General features: G+C 47.7%; 1 protein-coding gene across 2 annotated transcripts in view; it reads left to right on the top strand.

Moving 5' to 3' along the window:
• The window catches only part of TCF7 (transcription factor 7), a gene marked incomplete at its 5' end in the record, with an annotated part of 1,449,389 nt that overhangs the window by 1,244,590 nt on the left and 188,709 nt on the right, over positions 1 to 16,090 (top strand). The gene's annotated exons all lie outside the window — the stretch shown is intronic.

A 16,090-nucleotide genomic window follows, 5' to 3' on the forward strand; every position in this document is an offset into this window, starting at 1 on the left:
GAAGTTATTTGCTCAGCAGCACACATAGGCTCTGTGTACACCATCGGGGTTACATAGCAGATAAGTAGAGAGAGAGAGAGAGAGAGTAGGAGGCGTCTCATTACTCTGTGAAGCTGACATATTGTACTGTGTATATTATATATATGGGACACATTAAAGAGGGACTCTGACGGCAATATTAAGGGGGACTCTGACGCCATTATTAAAGGGGGACTCCGACCGCATTATTAAGGGGGACTCTGACCGCATTATTAACCACTTGCCTACTAAGCCTATTTTTGACATTTGGTGTTTATAAGCTAAAATCAGTTGTTTTTGCTAGAAAACTACTTAGAACCCCCAAACATTATATATTTTTTTTTTTTTAGCAGAGACCCTAGAGAATAAAATGGAGATTATTGTAATATTTTTTATCACACCGTATTTGCGCAGCAGTCTTCCAAACGCAATTTTTTTGGAAAAAAAATCACTTTTTTGAATTAAAAAATAAGAATCCAGTAAAGTCAGCCCAATTTTTTTCCATAATGTGAAAGATAATGTTACGCAGAGTAAATAGATACCCAACATGTCATGCTTCAAAATTGCGCACGCTCACGGAATGGCGACGAACCTTGGTACTTAAAAATCCCCATAGGGGACACTTTAAAAATTTCTACAGGTTGCCATCTTAGAGTTACAGAGAAGGTCTAGGGCTCAAATTATTGCTCTCGCTCTAACGATCGCGGCGATACCTCACATGTGTGGTTTGAACACCGTTTACATATGTGGGCGGGGTTTCCGTGTGCGTTCGCTTCTGCGCGCGAGCTAACGGGGACAGGACGCGTTAATTTTTTTTTTTTTTACTATTTATTTTATTTATTATTTTTTATTTTTACACCGTTTTTTAAAAAAAAAAAATTGATCATTTTTATTTCTAATACAAGGAAGCTAAACATTCCTTGTAATAGAAATAGGCATGACAGGACCTCTTTTTTGTGAGATCTGGGGTCAAAAAGTCCTCAGATCTCACAAGCACACTAATAAAGATAGAGAGGAAAAAAAAAATGACAAAAAAAAAAAAAGGGACCTTTAAGCCGGTTGCTCGGCAACGACGTTTGCCGTCGCTCCGGTCCTCCAAGACAATAGAGTCGAGTGAGGGCAAGCTTGCCCTCACTCAACATCCTGTCCGTGAGGATCCGGGACCCGATCGCTTTCCCCGCTGCCGGCGGGTCCGGTAAGCGGGGAAAAGGACCGGGACGCGGCGGGAGGGGGGGGGGGCACCCCTTCCGCCATCCCGGAGGGTGATCTCGCGGCGAATGCGCCGCTGGGACCACCCTTATCGGAAAGCCCATCGCCTGCAGTTTAAAAAAATACTATCTGCTGCCATAACACCGGTATTTAGCTTTAAACTCAGGACGTATATGTACTATGGGCCGGTATTGAGGTGGTTAAAGGGGGACTCTGACCGCATTATTAAAGGGGGACTCTGACCAGGGGCACTTTAACCGGGGCTCATACAGTGGAACTCTGACCCGGACACTTAAAGGGACACTGATGTAATGAGGCACTCCGATGGGGACACTGATGTAAGGAGGCACTCCGATGGGGACACTGATGTAAGGAGGCACTCCGATGGGGACACTGATGTAAGGAGGCACTCCGATGGGGACACTGATGTAAGGGAGCACTCCGATGGGGACACTAATGTAAGGAGGCACTCCGATGGGGACACTGATGTAAGGAGGCACTCTGATGGGGACACTAGATTGGATTGCTAGAGCAACAGGGGCGCAGTGCACAGTGCGTGACAGGTTGGACAAGGAGGCTGATGAGGGAGAGACTTAAAGATATTAAAAGGACATTGTATGAGGAAACTTATACTTGGCAAACCCTTTGACTGTTATTATTGTGGTGAAAAAAGCGAATAGAGCCATGATTAATTTTTAAAGGAAAAAAGCTGTTACGGTCAGGAAAAGGATCATTTAAACAGAGGAAAAAACCTGTCACACTCAGCAAAGCAAATCTGCGACTGTAGAAACGCTGTTAAAGGGACATGGCCTGATTGAAATCTACCAGTGTAAGTGCATTACTGTAAAAAAAAAAAAAAACGCAAAACATAGACACGCTATTAAAGGGACATTTATAAGCAAACTGACTTTAGTAGCAAAGTACGCCTTACTGGAACAAGTCTGTTTTTACAAATGTTTGACCACATATGTTCTAGCGCCCGTTAATTTAACGGGCTTAATGTCTAGTATAATATATTATTGCATTATGCATGTATTTTTAACATATGCCCACTAGGGGCCACTGTGGTTTTTTAGTTTAATATGATATAAGAATAATATTCAATGGATGAGTATATAAGTGATTGTATGGTCCATCAATATACATATATATAAAGCACTATCCGAGATAGAATGATTGAAATATGGTCCTTTAGTATAATTAAGAGGATTCAGGGTCACTTCCGGCCAGAATGGAGGGTATATAGTAAAGGTGTAGTAGGTGGAGCAGTGGAATTATATAAGCCTAGTGCACACTCTCTATGCTAGCTATTGACAACGCCCAGAGGGAGGGCGAAATGCAGCGTCTAGCAAGGCAGAAAGCATGTGACGGACAGCGTAATTTCCTGCTACTGGCACTTCCAGTCGGTAAGTGCAATTCTTTTTTTCTTTAATAAATCTTCTTAAAACGTGCTTCACCATGGCGAGAATTGTTGTTTTTCTTTGGTGAATGAGGGGAGATACAGCCAGCGGTATATTTCCAGCAGCCCCTGCAGTGAGATACAGATACAGCATTGGATCACCAGCTAACAGCAGCTGTGTACAAGGCCATATAGTCAGAGAGTTCCGGTGAGTAGGGATACCTAAGGGGGAGCATCAGCACTTTTTTACAAGATTGGAGCACTGGAGCACCCTAACAGCACAGTCACTTTAGGAATTGTGTGCACTAATTGAAAGACATTGGTTGGATTTAAAATTAGAGGACATTTATTGTTAGATTTATTGATTTTTCATGTAAGCTTTGGCACTTTTTTCATGTGTGTGTTACATTCATTTTTTTTTATGTGAACATTAATTTATATATTGGAAGGAATTTTGCACTGGAGGCAGCGCTGACTCAAACATTTTTCACTCTGAAATGCTAACATGATTTAAAGGACTGTGTTATACTTAACTCAGGGAATGAGTTTACCCTGCTCCGATCGGACAGGTTGCGAGGAAAGCCGATATCTGGGGGAAAAGATTGGAGTGGTCACTGTACATGGGACTATCCAATGGCTCATGTAACCCTGTCCACATCAGCAGGAACTGCTACATTGAGAGTTGTAGTGTTCCCAGGGTTGCCTCAAGACTTGCGAATTGGGCTAGACTGCCCCATATTTTGGGACTTGTGTGAACAAAGGTTCAGAGGCCTCCTCCAAAAAGGAGGAACCTCAGATGAAGTCATTAATACTATGTTGCAGGATGTGAAACGTAATGAAATGTACCAGATGATGTGTGAAGCTGTAGAAGAAGGTCCCCTGGAGGTGTTTGCAGGATTGGAAGCATAAATAATTCCTCTGAGGTGGGGAACCAGTCACAGAATTAAATGGTGAACCACAGCAACCTGGGGCGGATATGCGCTCCCCCCAAATGTGAGTTATGCGTTATGGTACAGAGTAACTAAGGAGGATGATAGTGATTAAACATGGGTGCAGACTGTTGGTAAGGGCCTACTGTCGAGTGTTCAACCGGTCTGCTAAGGTCAGAAAGTCTGAATCTGGGGACTGGGTCATTGTATTTGGGCCTACTGTGGATAACAGGAGTCTCACGAAGGGGCAGGGACCCTCTGAGATAGTGTAAAAGGTAGAGAAGCCCAAATGTAATACCCACCAGCCTGATTGTGCTAATCCAATCAGACCCTGGAAGAAAAGTGGCAGTTTGACAGTCGGTCAAAATGTCCAGACAGACTCATAAAACCCCCTTGTGTTTGTGACTGCAAAGGTGGGTGCTGTTCTCAGTAGTAAGGAAGGTGGGATCTGTGCTGGTGACTTTATACAGCCAATGTCACCTTACGATCACATTGAAGACTTTCTGGTTGAATGAGAATGTTGCTTCTTTCAAACGGTGGCTTAGAGGTTTCTGGGCTGCGTTGGTGCAGTCCTTAATGCCAGTGAAGTTTCAGGAAGTGTGCCACCTAATCAGGGGCGTACCTAGAGCATTTGGCACCCAAGGCGGATCGGATATCTGGCATCCCCCCCAACTTTAAAATGTAAAAACACCCACAAAAATTTGTAATATTTTTAAGAATATTTTTTGCGCAACTTTGTAAACTTTACAGTCCCACTAAAAATCGCTGATCGCCGCCATTACTAGTAAAAAAAAGAAATTAATAAATCACTGTATTATGTCACTGATCCCCAACAAGTCTATACCATAGTTTGTAAATGCTATAACTTTTGCGCAAATAATATCTCCCCTTTGCAATAGGCCCTCCATACTTCTGTCTTCCCCTTTAGCAGACAGGAGGTATCCCCTCCATGCTTCTGTTTCCCCCCCCCCCCCAGCAGACAGGAGGTAGCCCCTCCATGCTTCTGTTTCCACCCCATCAGACAGGAGGTAGGCCCTCCATGCATCTTACATAGTTACATAGTTAGTGAGGTTGAAAAAAGACATGAGTCCATCCAGTTCAAACTATGATGTGTGTGTGTGTTTGCTTTTAACGGTACATTGTATACCCCTGTATGTTGTGGTCTTTAAGGTGTCCATCCAATAGTTTTTTGAAACTATCAATGCTCCCCGCTGATACGACTGCTTGTGGAAGAGAATTCCACATCCTTACCGCTCTTACAGTGAAGAACCCCTTAAGCACTTTAAGGTTAAACCGCCTTTCCTCAAGTTTTAGTGAGTGGCCACGTGTCTTATTGTATCTCCTTTCTCTGAATAGTTTGTTCCTTATGCTAGGGTCGCCAGTACAGTATTTGTACATTGATATCATATCCCCCCTCAATCGTCTCTTCTCCAGAGAGAATAGGTTCAGTGCTTGTAGTCTTTCCTCATAGCTGATGCCCTCCATTCCCCTAATTATTTTTGTTGCCCTTCTCTGGACTTTCTCCAGTTCCAGCACATCCTTCCTGAGGACCGGTGCCCAGAACTGGACAGCATACTCCAGATGTGGCCGGACCAGAGTCTTGTAGAGCGGGAGAATAATCTCTTTATTTCTGGAGTGAATCCCCTTTTTTATACATCCCAGTAATCTGTTGGCTTTGCTTGCAGCTGCTTGGCATTGCATGCCACTGCCAAGCCTGTTGTCTACCAGTACCCCCAAGTCTTTTTCCATCCTAGACTCCCCCAGAGGTCCCCCCCCTAGTGAGTAGCTTGCTTTCTGGTTTCTGGCCCCCAAGTGCATTACTTTACATTTTTCTACATTAAATCTCATCTGCCATGTAGTTGCCCACCCCGTTATTTTGTTCAGGTCTGCTTGCAAGATTTCCACATCCTGCATAGAAGATATTGGCATGCCTAATTTAGTATCATCTGCAAATACTGAGATTGTACTAGATATCCCCTCCTCTAGATCATTTATGAATAAATTAAACAAGATTGGTCCCAGGACAGAACCCTGGGGGACCCCACTTTCCACACCCGCCCAATCCGAGTACTCCCCATTAATCACCACCCTCTGTACTCTCCCCTGGAGCCAGTTCTCTATCCAGGTACTCACCTTATGGTCCATACCTACCTTCCTTAGTTTGTACAGTAATCGTTTGTGGGGAACGAAAGGCCTTTGCAAAGTCCAGATACACCACATCCACAGGCTTACCTTTATCTAGGTGGCAGCTCACTTCATCGTAGAAGGTTAATAGATTGGTTTGGCACAAACGATTTTTCATGAATCCATGCTGATTACTACTTATAATACCGTTTTCATTACTAAAGTCTTGTATGTGGTCCCTTATCATCCCCTCCAAAATTTTGCAGACTACTGATGTTAGGCTGACCGGCCTATAGTTACCCGGGATATATCTCGGCCCCTTTTTAAATATTGGTACCACGTTGGCTTTTTTCCAATCAGCTGGCACCATACCCATCTGTAAACTATCCTTAAAGATCAAGAATAATGGTCTGGCAATCACCTGGCTGAGCTCATTAAGAACCCTTGGGCGCAAGCCATCCAGTCCCGGGGATTTATTTATGTTAAGTTTCTCTAGTTTAGCTCTAAGTCTATCCTCTGTTAGCCATGGCGGCACTTCCTGAGGTGTATTATTTAGTTCGGCCTTACAAGCGGGGTTCCTCCGCTTCCTTTGTGAAGACCGAAGAAAAGAAATTATTTAACACTTCTGCCTTTTCTCTGTCCTCTGTGGCCATTTTTCCTTTATCATCTTTTATGGGGCCAATGTGCTCTGGCCTCGCTTTCCTACTGTTTATATAATTAAAGAACTTCTTGGGGTTCTTTTTACTCTCCTCCGCTATATGTCTCTCGTGTTCTATTTTAGCCGCCCTGATTTCGTCTTTACATTTCTTATTACACTCTTTGTAATGCTTAAATGCTGCCAATGACCCCTCAGTCTTGTATTTTTTGAAGGCCTTTTCTTTAGCTCTAATATACATTTTTATGTTGGAGTTTAGCCACCCAGGGTTTAGTTTTGCTCTTTTAAATTTATTTCCCTGTGGAATGTACTGGCCCACCCCCTTGTTAAGTATGCTCTTGAAGTACTCCCATTTTTCCTCCGTGTTCTTTGTTCCCAGGGTTCTATCCCATTTCATATTTTCTAGCAGCGAGCGCAGTTTAGGGAAATTGGCTCTTTTGAAATTCAGTGTCCTTATATTACCCTTGTGTTTCCTATTACTGTAATTAATACTGAAACCAATTGACCTATGGTCACTGTTCCCTAAGTTGTCCCGGATTTCTATATCCGTGAGCAGGTCTGTATTGTTGGTAATCAGTAGGTCAAGTACCGCATTGTTTCTTGTCGGTGCATTCACCATCTGACCCATGAAATTGTCCTGCAAAACATTTAGGAACTGCCGAGCCTTGGCTGAATGCGCGGTTCCTTCTGCCCAATCTATATCAGGATAATTAAAGTCCCCCATTATAATGACATTTCCCATCCTTGCTGCCAATCCTATCTGTAACATGAGGTCCGCCTCACCCTCCTCCCTCTGGTTGGGGGGCCTATAGCATACGCCCAATATTACCTTCCCCACCGTGCCTTCCCTTTGAAGCTCTACCCATAGGGATTCTGCTTCGTCCATAGCTCCATTATTAATATCATCCCTCATATTTACCTGTATACTGTTCTTAATATACAAACATACCCCTCCCCCTTTTTTACCCTCTCTATCTCTACGATAAAGGGAATACCCCTGAATGGTCGCCATCCAGTCATGAGAGCTGTCAAACCAAGTCTCAGTTATCCCCACAAAATCTAAGTCCTCCTCAAACATCAGCAGCTCCAGCTCTCCCATCTTGTTGGCCAGGCTTCTGGCATTGGTATACAAGCCTCATAATTTTGATCGGTTACATTTATCCTCATTTGATGTTTTTAGGCTGCTCTCTTGATTTTTCCCCGTACCCACCCTGGGTATAGGAGCTCCGAACACCCTACCGCTAATGCCCCCATTTCTGCCCTCTGAAACTTGCTTTCCACTGGCTAATTCTACATCTGTACCCCCCCCCCCCTAGCAGACAGGAGGTAGCCCCTCCATGTTTCTGTCCCCCCCCTAATCCGACAGGAGGTAGGCCCTCCATGCTTCTCTACCCCCCCTAGCAGACAGGGAGGTACCCCCTCCATGCTTCTGTCCCCCCCCCATCAGACAGGAGGTACCCCCTCCATGCTTCTGTTCTCCCCCCCCATCAGACAGGAGGTAGCCCCTCCATGCTTCTACTCCCCCCCAGCAGACAAGAGGTAGCCCCTCAATGCTTCCACCCCTCCTAGCAGACAGGAGGTAGCCCCTCCATGCTTCTGTGACAGAAGCATGGAGGGGCTACCTCCTGTCTGCCGGGGGGGGGGGCAGAAGCATGGAGGGGCTACCTCCTGTCTGCTGGGGGGAGGGCAGAGCATGGAGGGCCTACCTCCGGTCTGCTGGGTGTGGGGAGGGGTACAGAAGTTCTGTCGTCGTCGTCCCCCCTAGCAGACAGGAGGCAGGCCCTCCATGCTCTGTCCTCCCCCCTTCCCCCAGCAAACCGGAGGTAGCCCCTCCATGCTTCTGTCTCCCCCCCCCCCAGCAGACAGGAGGTAGCCTCTCCATGCTTCCGCCCCTCCTAGCAGACAGGAGGTAGCCCCTCCATGCTTCTGTGACAGAAGCATGGAGGGGCTACTTCCTGTCTGCTAGGGGGGGGGGGGAACAGAAGCATGGAGGGGCTACCTCCTGTCTGCTGGGGGAAGGGGGAGGATAGAGCATGGAGGGCCTACCTCCTGTTTGCTGGGTGTGGGGGGGGGTACAGAAGTTCTGTCCCCCCCCCCCAGCAGACAGGAGGCAGGCCCTCCATGCTCTGTCCCCCCCCCCCCCCCCCAGCAGACAGGAGGTAGCCCATCCACGCTCTGCCCTCCACATTAGCAGACAGCAGCAGATGTTCTGATCTCTCCTCCTGAGGCAGTGGTATGAAAGTTGAAACCTGAACCCACTTACCTGCTTCTTCAGCACTCTCTCTCCCTGAGAGCATGCCACTGCACTGGAGAAGAGGAGGAGGTGGGTGGAGGCGGAGGTAATGACTGGCGCGGAGGAGGAGGGGTTAAATCCTCCTCCTCTGCAGCGAATGCTGGGGCTTCGGCTTCAGTCGGCTTCTGTCGGTGACGTCACTGGTTGCTAGACGGCAGGCGGCTAGCAACCAGTTAAGGATCGGGATTAAAAATAAATATAGCTGGCTGGCTGCTGTGTTTCTGTTTCATTCTGGGACACTGCATTGTCCCAGAATGAAGATGCCTGGGACCTACACATGCCAGATACACGGTGGCGGCACCAGCCTGTCTGACACCCCCCTCAATATGTGGCACCCGGGGCGGACCGCCCCCCCCCATTGGTATGCCCCTGCACCTAATGGGACCTGATTGAGACGACTATGATAGGTATAAAGCAGCAATCCTGTCTAGAGAGGATGTAGGTTCAGATTAGGAAAGGGGCATAGACCTGGGAGTGTGCATTGGAATAAGGATGCCCTGTCCCAGGCCAATAGCCATTTTTATGTTGGAGTTTAGCCACCCAGGGTTTAGTTTTGCTCTTTTAAATTTATTTCCCTGTGGAATGTACTGGCCCACCCCCTTGTTAAGTATGCTCTTGAAGTACTCCCATTTTTCCTCCGTGTTCTTTGTTCCCAGGGTTCTATCCCATTTCATATTTTCTAGCAGCGAGCGCAGTTTAGGGAAATTGGCTCTTTTGAAATTCAGTGTCCTTATATTACCCTTGTGTTTCCTATTACTGTAATTAATACTGAAACCAATTGACCTATGGTCACTGTTCCCTAAGTTGTCCCGGATTTCTATATCCGTGAGCAGGTCTGTATTGTTGGTAATCAGTAGGTCAAGTACCGCATTGTTTCTTGTCGGTGCATTCACCATCTGACCCATGAAATTGTCCTGCAAAACATTTAGGAACTGCCGAGCCTTGGCTGAATGCGCGGTTCCTTCTGCCCAATCTATATCAGGATAATTAAAGTCCCCCATTATAATGACATTTCCCATCCTTGCTGCCAATCCTATCTGTAACATGAGGTCCGCCTCACCCTCCTCCCTCTGGTTGGGGGGCCTATAGCATACGCCCAATATTACCTTCCCCACCGTGCCTTTCCTTTGAAGCTCTACCCATAGGGATTCTGCCTCGTCCATAGCTCCATTATTAATATCATCCCTCATATTTACCTGTATACTGTTCTTAATATACAAACATACCCCTCCCCCTTTTTTACCTTCTCTATCTCTGCGATAAAGGGAATACCCCTGAATGGTCGCCATCCAGTCATGAGAGCTGTCAAACCAAGTCTCAGTTATCCCCACAAAATCTAAGTCCTCCTCAAACATCAGCAGCTCCAGCTCTCCCATCTTGTTGGCCAGGCTTCTGGCATTGGTATACAAGCCTCATAATTTTGATCGGTTACATTTATCCTCATTTGATGTTTTTAGGCTGCTCTCTTGATTTTTCCCCGTACCCACCCTGGGTATAGGAGCTCCGAACACCCTACCGCTAATGCCCCCATTTCTGCCCTCTGAAACTTGCTTTCCACTGGCTAATTCTACATCTGTACCCCCCCCCTAGCAGACAGGAGGTAGCCCCTCCATGTTTCTGTCCCCCCCCTAATCCGACAGGAGGTAGGCCCTCCATGCTTCTCTACCCCCCCTAGCAGACAGGGAGGTACCCCCTCCATGCTTCTGTCCCCCCCCCCATCAGACAGGAGGTACCCCCTCCATGCTTCTGTTCTCCCCCCCATCAGACAGGAGGTAGCCCCTCCATGCTTCTACTCCCCCCCAGCAGACAAGAGGTAGCCCCTCAATGCTTCCACCCCTCCTAGCAGACAGGAGGTAGCCCCTCCATGCTTCTGTGACAGAAGCATGGAGGGGCTACCTCCTGTCTGCCGGGGGGGGGCAGAAGCATGGAGGGGCTACCTCCTGTCTGCTGGGGGGAGGGCAGAGCATGGAGGGCCTACCTCCTGTCTGCTGGGTGTGGGGAGGGGTACAGAAGTTCTGTCGTCGTCGTCCCCCCTAGCAGACAGGAGGCAGGCCCTCCATGCTCTGTCCTCCCCCCTTCCCCCAGCAGACCGGAGGTAGCCCCTCCATGCTTCTGTCTCCCCCCCCCAGCAGACAGGAGGTAGCCTCTCCATGCTTCCGCCCCTCCTAGCAGACAGGAGGTAGCCCCTCCATGCTTCTGTGACAGAAGCATGGAGGGGCTACTTCGTGTCTGCTAGGGGGGGGGGGAACAGAAGCATGGAGGGGCTACCTCCTGTCTGCTGGGGGAAGGGGGAGGATAGAGCATGGAGGGCCTACCTCCTGTTTGCTGGGTGTGGGGGGGGTACAGAAGTTCTGTCCCCCCCCCAGCAGACAGGAGGCAGGCCCTCCATGCTCTGTCCCCCCCCCCCAGCAGACAGGAGGTAGCCCATCCACGCTCTGCCCTCCACATTAGCAGACAGCAGCAGATGTTCTGATCTCCTCTCCTCCTGAGGCAGTGGTATGAAAGTTGAAACCTGAACCCACTTACCTGCTTCTTCAGCACTCTCTCTCCCTGAGAGCATGCCACTGCACTGGAGAAGAGGAGGAGGTGGGTGGAGGCGGAGGTAATGACTGGCGCGGAGGAGGAGGGGTTAAATCCTCCTCCTCTGCTGTGAATGCTGGGGCTTCGGCTTCAGTCGGCTTCTGTCGGTGACGTCACTGGTTGCTAGACGGCAGGCGGCTAGCAACCAGTTAAGGATCGGGATTAAAAATAAATATAGCTGGCTGGCTGCTGTGTTTCTGTTTCATTCTGGGACACTGCATTGTCCCAGAATGAAGATGCCTGGGACCTACACATGCCAGATACACGGTGGCGGCACCAGCCTGTCTGACACCCCCCCTCAATATGTGGCACCCGGGGCGGACCGCCCCCCCCCCCCCCCCCCATTGGTATGCCCCTGCACCTAATGGGACCTGATTGAGACGACTATGATAGGTATAAAGCAGCAATCCTGTCTAGAGAGGATGTAGGTTCAGATTAGGAAAGGGGCATAGACCTGGGAGTGTGCATTGGAATAAGGATGCCCTGTCCCAGGCCAATAGCCATTTGGTGGATAGTGTCCAGACCCCTGGCCTAGAACGGGGGGGGGGGGGTTTATGTAGAGGCACAGCCTGGGACAGAGTTAAGAGAGGGTTAACTTAAGAGAGCAGGTGCTTTCCCTTCAGACATGGTTATTAGTCAGCTGGTCTGAGTGTTTGTGTTGAGTTGTTTTGCTAGTGGTGAGGAAGAAACCTGTAAGCTTTCTGGTGGACTGTAGCCTGCTGGGTTAGTTGGCCTATAAATGGAACTTTGCAATGTTTGGTTGGGATGCTAACATGATTTAAAGGACTGGGGAGAAAGAAGAAGTGATCCCCGGTCCTGCACATCCACGCAAGTGTTTAATGGTGAAATGACAACCTTAAGCCAGGCACGCCCCAATGTGTTTCGCTCTGCAACCAACCCCCCCCCCCCCCCCGCGCGCTGCATTTGGCTTCATGGACTGTGGAAAATGTTGCATTTAATTTTAAAATCGAGGTCCAGAGTCTGGACAAAGAGTAAGGAGGCACAGAATACAAGTTGCATGAGGTCCAGTGTGAAGTTTCCACAGTGATGATCTGCTGGTGTTGGTCCACTGTGTTTTATCAAGTCCAAAGTCAGCTCAGCCCTCTACAAGGAAATTCTAGAGCACTTCATGCTTCCTTCTGCTGACCAGCTTTATGGAGATGCTGATTTAATTTTCCAGCAGGACATGGCACCTGCCCACCCTGCCAATATCTGGTGTAATGATGATGGTATTATTGTGCTTGATTGGCCAGCAAACACTTCTGACCTAAACCCAATAGATAATTTGTGGGGTATTGTAAAAAGGAGGATGAGACACCAGACCCAACAAATAAGACAAGCTGAAGGCCGCTATCAAAGCAACCTGAGCTTCTATAACACCTCAGCAGTGCCACAGGCTGATCACCTACATGCCACGCTGCATTGATGCAGTAATTCATGCAAAAGGAGCCCAGACCAAGTATTGCGTGTATACTAAGCATACTATGCTGTACACGGACATTTTTTTTCAATAAGCCAACATTTCTGCATTTAAAAATACTTTTTTTATTGGTTTTATGTAATCAATTTTTTTCTGAAATACTGAATTTTGGGTTTTCACTAGCTGAAAGTCAATATTAATCAAAATTAAAAGAAAGAAATGCTTGAAATGTATCACTCTGTGTAACGCATCTATATAAAAAATGAGTTTCACTTTTTGAAAAGAATTACTGAAAAAATTAACTTTTTGATGCTATTCTAATGTTATGAGCTACACCTGTGTGTGTATATCTATGTGTGTGTGTATATATATATATATATATATATATATAACACAGTACAGCTTGCACTGTAACCACTTCAACTCCTATACTTAGCATATTCAGCAATAACATTGTCATTACTTAGAATAAAGTAACACATAAACAAACAAGGATTTCTTTTGGTGATATCTTGCAAAAAATGATTGATTTTTTTTTTTTTTTTTTGCAATCAATTGACCAAAATGTTACAAAACTCAAAAGGGCACTTTCTAATTTGATCAATGTTAAATTACAAAAATGAAGGGGTGGGGGAGAAGGAACTTTCTTCAGAACGTACTGGGGTAAACTAAAGGATTATAGGATTATATAGAACAAACTTCAAAAGAAAAAAACTCATCCTTTTTATCTGTAGAAGAATGAAACAGAGTAGATACAAAAGTAAAAATGTTACTTTGTATCCATCTCCAATCTGAACTACTAGTACACTATTGTTTTTTTGACAGCAGCAGCGATTAGACCCCTGTTCACACTATGTAGTACATCTTGTGTACACGTGTTTGGGCATGAAGGGCAGCCTATTAATTTCAATGGGCTGTCCTACACATGACACATTTTCAGCTGTTTTGCCACATATCACATTTTTTTTTTTGCACGCAAAACCATGTCTTGCTTGCCAAATTAGGGGTGATATTACCTTTTAAAATAGTTTGACACACTTTTCTTGTGAATGTTGCGGGCTTTCACGTGCTACTGTAGTATGAATGCAGCCTAACAGCCACTGTATTTTCACAACAAGTCCAGGCATTTACTTTGAGTACCATGAATTACTGCCATGTGAGGATGGGAGTGCCAGTGGGGGCAGAAAGACAGGATGTACTACACTAGGGCTGGGGAATATAATCGAAAGATCGATGCATCGCGATTCGACCCTTCGCGATTCTGCATCGATGCAGGCTGCCGGCATAATCGATTATACGAGGTGACGTCATCAGCCGCGGCCACGCCCTATCGCGCAAGGGAAAAAAAAATCACAAGATCGCAGGATCGGCAGCTGATTGGTGGGTTAGTGGCGGGAGCTTAATAAAAAGGCTCCGCCCCTCCCCTTCCGCCTCTTTGACCCGGGCCGAGGCGCAGCAAGACATCCCCCGCGTGTATCGGCGTCCCACCTGCGGCCTAGAAGCCAGCCAGCCAGCCATCCAAGCCAGAAGCCGCCAGTCCAGTGAGTCCACACACAGGAGCGAGGAGCCCCAAGTGCGTCCCCATCGTAGCCAGCCAGCGCCGCCAGCCTCACCTCACCTCACCTCACCGTAGCCGACAGGCCCTGGAGGCCCAGCCGCCACGCCACTGCCAGTGACGCCAGCCGCCCGCCACAGAGCCCAGAGAGCAGCACAGCACAACAACCCACACAGTCACACAGCAGGTATGTCCGAACAAATAATTGTGTTATCATTCATGGGGGTCTCTCGTCTGTATCTCTGGGGGATGTCTGTGATGGGGGGGGCCTGGGACAGGGGACGGTCGGTCGGGGCCCGGGGGTACTGTTCTGCTGTGGCAGTCTGGCAGCCAGGGGGGTCAGTCAGTGGGGGCCTGGGGGTCTCTGTCAGTGTCAGTCAGCTATGGGGGTCTGGGCAAGGGGGGGACTCACTCTCACTCAAGTGTTTGTCAGTGCTGTGGGGGATTGGTGAAGGTGTGGGACTTCCAGGTCTCTGTCAGTGTGGGGGTCTGGGCAAGGGGGGGGACTCACTCTCTCTCAAGTGTTTGTCAGTGCTGTGGGGGATTGGTGAAGGTGTGGGACTTCCAGGTCTCTGTCAGTGTGGGGGTCTGGGCAAGGGGGGGGACTCACTCTCTCTCAAGTGTTTGTCAGTGCTGTGGGGGATTGGTGAAGGTGTGGGACTTCCAGGTCTCTGTCAGTGTGGGGGTCTGGGCAAGGGGGGGACTCACTCACTCTCAGTGTTTTTCAGTGCTGTGGGGGATTGGGGAAGGTGTGGGACATCCACCCAGGTCTCTGTCAGTGTGTCAGGCTGCAGTCAGCTCAGCTGTGGGGGGAAGGGGGTCTCTGTCACAGGCAGCTGTGGGGTAAGGGGGGGCCCCGGGGGTTTTGGCTCAGTGCATGCAAGGAAGGGAGTCTGACAGACAGACAGACAGTCATATTTTATGAAAGATGTTGCTTGGTTGATTTGTTGCGGCTTAGTTTACAAGTTTTTTTTTTTTATTTTTTTTTTAAACACTGACAGAGTTTGGCAACTTACTTCATCCGTCTCCGTCACATATGTGGTAGTATGGTGGTAAATATGGCAGAAGGAGAAAAAGATCGAGAGATAAAAAATGCACCTAGCGTTTTAAGAGCAAACATCTGGGCACATTTCGGATTTTACGAACACACAGGGAAGCGTGAGTTGGACAAGACACACGCCGTATGTGAAGCCTGTCACACAAAAATTAAATACCTAGGGAATACTACGAACTTGAGAAACCATGTTAGCCGTTTTCACTCTGAGTTAGTAACACCTGTCGCCACCAGCAGTGCCACCACTGCCAAGGAAAGACTGCTAGACCCAGATCAGCCAAGAATTGATGCCCTACTGTCAACTTATCCGCCCAACTCAGAAAAAGGGAAGAAACTAACCAAAGCTGTGGCAGCTTTCATCGCCAAGGACCTACGGCCTTACTCAGTTGTGGACAACGCCGGGTTTCGCTACCTTGTGAAGACGCTAGAGCTACGTTATAAGATCCCATCACGCAGGCACTTTACAGAAAACGTTATACCTGCACTCTACCACGACACCAAAGCTCAGGTACTTGCGTCAATGAACCAAGCCAGTCGAGTCGCAATAACGTGTGATTCATGGACGTCAGTCACAACGGAGTCCTATGTTACAATAACAGCACATTACGTTACTAAGGACTGGCAGGTCTTGTCACATGTGTTGCAAACAAGAGCCATTTATGAGTCTCACACAGGTGCTCATCTGGCAGAGCTACTGTCTCATGTTGTGGAAGAATGGCAGCTGTCTGATAAATCTGTAGTGCTTGTGACCGACAATGCGGCGAACATGATAGTTGCAGCTCAAGTTGGTAAATTTCCTCATGTTAAATGTTTTGCCCATACACTCAATCTTGCATGTCAGCGGGCACTGAAAG

The sequence above is a fragment of the Pelophylax lessonae genome (assembly GCF_965119305.1).
Source record: "Pelophylax lessonae genome assembly, chromosome: 4".
In the NCBI taxonomy this organism is placed as follows: domain Eukaryota; kingdom Metazoa; phylum Chordata; class Amphibia; order Anura; family Ranidae; genus Pelophylax; species Pelophylax lessonae.